The sequence below is a fragment of the Halyomorpha halys genome, unplaced genomic scaffold, assembly GCF_000696795.3.
Source record: "Halyomorpha halys isolate HHAL.00 unplaced genomic scaffold, Hhal_1.1 Scaffold88.1, whole genome shotgun sequence".
Lineage (NCBI taxonomy): Eukaryota > Metazoa > Arthropoda > Insecta > Hemiptera > Pentatomidae > Halyomorpha > Halyomorpha halys.
The window spans coordinates 1,039,639-1,043,857 of record NW_027114863.1 but is presented as its reverse complement, the minus strand read 5'-3'; positions in this window follow the sequence as shown (position 1 = coordinate 1,043,857).

Here is a 4,219-nt window from a genome sequence, read left to right as displayed (position 1 = left end):
AGTTTATGAATATTTTATTTAGCCTTAGGCATAAATCAGGATAATAAACCGTCCGAGTACCTGGCAGAGAGAGAGGATATTTACGACCCTACAAATCAGCTCTCTAGACAGTGCACTCCTTGCACCGCCCTGCATTCGACACCATCATTAGCGCTATTATATAAAAATGATACTATTGTATCGCGACATTAAGCATGATGAATCCGTCTCAACTCTTTGAGTCCGATCTAGGAAACATATTTTTTCGTACCTTATGTATATTAACGAAGGGACCATAATTTTTTTTTTCAACATCAAGACTTTGAAAATGAGACTTAGATGAAGACGTCCCTCTCAAAACATAAAAAAAATAGTTGGTGACTATTAATAATGTAGAAATAATTTTTTTTTTTATTATCTTTATTGGAATTTACATCTGTACATAATTATACGTTTAGTAAATTTGATGTATGTTATTATGGAGTAATACAGGCGTTTATAGAAACTATAATTAAGTTTTTACATTAGTAGTTTTCATCTTCTTTTCAGGCGACTCGGAGGATTGTCAGGAATGGAAGAGGAGGCAAGGTTACTAGTGGATTTGAATGGTTAGGGAGTTTATAATGGAAGGAATGATATTTGGTTTGGGCTAGATCGGTTACATATCGAGCATTAAGGTCTTTATATATGATTTTATTTGTGAGTAGTAAGGATCCTTGAGGATTTTGGATTGTAAGGATTGGACACGAAGAGAGGAATTCAAAGGTTTAGTGTAGCCCCAGACTCGACTCCGTGTGTCCAGATAGGCCTTACAGTTCAAGAGCCCAAGAGGAGAAAAAAAATCAAATATTTTATCCGGGCAACCAGAAATTAACATTTTGTGAGTTTATTTCGTCAAATATCATTAAAACTACTACTCATACAAAGATAAACTTTATAAACTAGCTTGTAGTAAATTTAGATACCTTTAATTTGAATGCTGGTAGACATACGTAAGTTTAACGGTTTCTGAAATAATGTTTTTCATAAATCAAACTTATTGTCCGAACAACTATAAATCAATTTATTTTAGCAAATATGAACTCTACTACTCATACAAAGATAAAGGCCATAAATTACTTCATAGTAATTATTAAACTAGCTTTATTTTGAGTGCTAATAGATATCTATGCGTCACATATTTTCTAAGATATAGATTTCTGAAAATATATACATTAATTACTAATCTTTCAGTAAATTTTTATGAAATATTGCTTTTTAAAAAACTATATCTCGAGAACCATTGAACGTAAATAGCTCTATTAAGGCTGATATTACAGAAAATGTACTCTGCTTTAAATAATGTCCTCTTAGGTTTTCTAGCTTTGTTAGTAATTAGAGCTACGAATAAAAAATTAATTTTTTTTAACGTTTTGAAACAGCCGCCATATTTTATTCCCCCTACCTATACTTGGCAGACTCATAAATTTTGACTAGTAATTATACATAGTTTTCATTAAACTAATAAAAAATTGTGGTGAAATAACTGCCTTTTTTTCTTCCCGGCTCTTGTTCTAATATAATTGTCATGTAGATCAGTATTTTGTAATGAATTGACAGTTTAGACCGTTTGTTCAGTATGTGCTGTAATAGTCACAATTCATAATGTATTGTTGATAAAGTGTTTGATAAGGTTGTAGTAGGTAGTATAAATTGAATAAAATTAGAATATGCAAAACAGTGGATAAATATAGATTGATATACGAAGATATATTTTGGCAAAAACAGAATATACTACAAATTAGGAAACTGATTTGATATTATTTTGTTTTAAAGATTACGTGACATGGGCCTGTAAGTTAAAGACTTTTTTTTAATAAATTGTTACATGTAAATAATTTAGCTTTATTAAAAAGTATTAGTGTTGAGGGAGTAATATGCTTATAATATAAAACAACTTTTGTTTTTGTTTTGTTGATGGCTAAAGGGCTGGCTGAAACGATGGAAAATTAAAATAAACTTTTTTGAGAGTAAAGTGGAACAGTTTTAGTTGTGTTATTATTAATATAAACCACTCTCAAACATTAATTAATAAATATATTAAATTAGAAAACTAATAACATTTTTGAATGGAATATGGTCCGGGTGCGGTAAAAAAAAAACTCAAATAGTAGATAATTATACTATTTTATTGAGCCAACCTTTCGCCCCACGTTGCAGGGCTTCGTCAGGGCTAAAAAAGATACAAACACTATAGTTACAAAAAGGAAAAAATAAAAAACATAAGTGTAAAATAACAGGGGTATAAAATGAAAAGTAAGATATAATAAGAAAAATTAAAGGTTGTAAATAGTAAATGAAAAGGGTAATAGTAACAGATAGATTAGAGAAGAAATATTAAAGAAAGAGATGAAAAAATTCAAATCAAATGATGGGACAGAATGCATACCTGTTTTGACGGTAGTCAAAGACAAAGTGACAGTTTGTATTGGGAGGAGTGGGGATGGCAGTATGCCACAATAACGAAAATAATTTGTAAAGTAAACATAGTAAAAATGTATTTAAATTAGGTGAACAATAAATGATAATATACATAATAGGGGGAGAAGAAATATTAATAAAATAAAAAAATAAATAAAAAAACAGATAGAAAAACAAAGGAACAACAACAAATGAAACAAACAATGGAAAAGTAAAGTATAAAATAATGGGATACAATGTGTGTAAGAGATTAAGAAACAAAATATACCAAATGAGCGGGGATACAGAAAAGTGTAAAATATAATAGAAAATTAATAATAAAGTAATTAATATAATGAATATAAATTAAAAGATAGATACATGAAACAGGAAGGATAGTGAATATAAAAATAATTAAAAAAAAAAAATGTGAGAATTTAGAGAAACAAGAATAAAAGATATGACAAGAATGTGGGCTTCTGAAATGCAGAAAAAAGTGAAGAAAAAAAGTTTTATGAGGATTTTATTATGTTCAAAATGTGTCGATATGTAAGGGAGGTGCAGTCTTATATAATATAATAACATTTTTATTTATATTTGCCTCTGGCGATTGAGTCATGATTCTATTAGCTCTGACCTCTTCAATCATTAAAGAGTTGTCCCTCCCGGCGAAGGTATAATTCCGACCAAATGTAGTCAATGAATGCGGCCTCCGGTGGTTAATTAGACAGAATTTTCTAGTCACCAGATCACGCTATCCCTTGGGTGGTCCGTCACAGTTTGAGCCAGTTACGGCTCTCTGGCCAAACCCTTAAAAACTTTTCCAGCAGCTTTTTCCAAACCTGAACCTGGATAAATGAGAATTTTTCCAGTGTCGTCATTCAAAACACACGTATTATTATCAGATAATATCCAGTACTCCCCTCAATATCTTAAATTTTTTTATATAAATTATTTTCTACATAACAATCTTTTTTTTAAAAAAAATAAATATGCATTAGCATGATTCAATAAAAATAATACTCATATATTATATTTAAATAGTTATATAACATAAAAATATTACATATAAATGTTTTACATTGCTAAAGTTTTTCATGATATCGTTGAGAGAAAACAAAAAAAAAAAACAAGAATATTTATAATTTCATTACATCAGTGTTCAAGTACAGCTACCTGAATTTCTCCAAACTTCACATTCTTACCATCTTCTGTAACAATGTTATTTATTTAAAATCTCAGAAATTTGCATGTATAAATATTATAAGGATAGAAAAACTTTATTCAAAAACAACAAAGATGTGCTTTCCAATTGCATTTGGTTCTAGCTACACAACATACTTATTCAAATCTAATCGGACAATTTTTTTTTTATCTTACAACATATTCATGACATATAAACAATATATAATAATAATATATATGTTTTTTTTGTTTCATCGCTTTAGTTCTTTTATCTTTTTAATATATTTTTCTTTCTTTCTATACTTCATTACTTTTTTCGTCAATCTCTCTTTTTTTTGTCTTTCTTCGTTTTCTATCTTTTTTGTTTTTAATATTTTCTCTTTTAACCCAATGTGACTTTGCTCTTAGAAGAGAAAGAGAAAGAAATTTATTCATCCATGCTGCCCAAATACATCGGGTTGGCACATTACACAGCATACTGATCAATCCGTGATCGGACATATATAAATTACATATTTTTATATGATATAATATAATAGAAAGATAACATTTTTTTTCCACAGTATTCTTTTACAATTAATACCAGTCTACAAACTAAATACAAGCTTTTCAATTT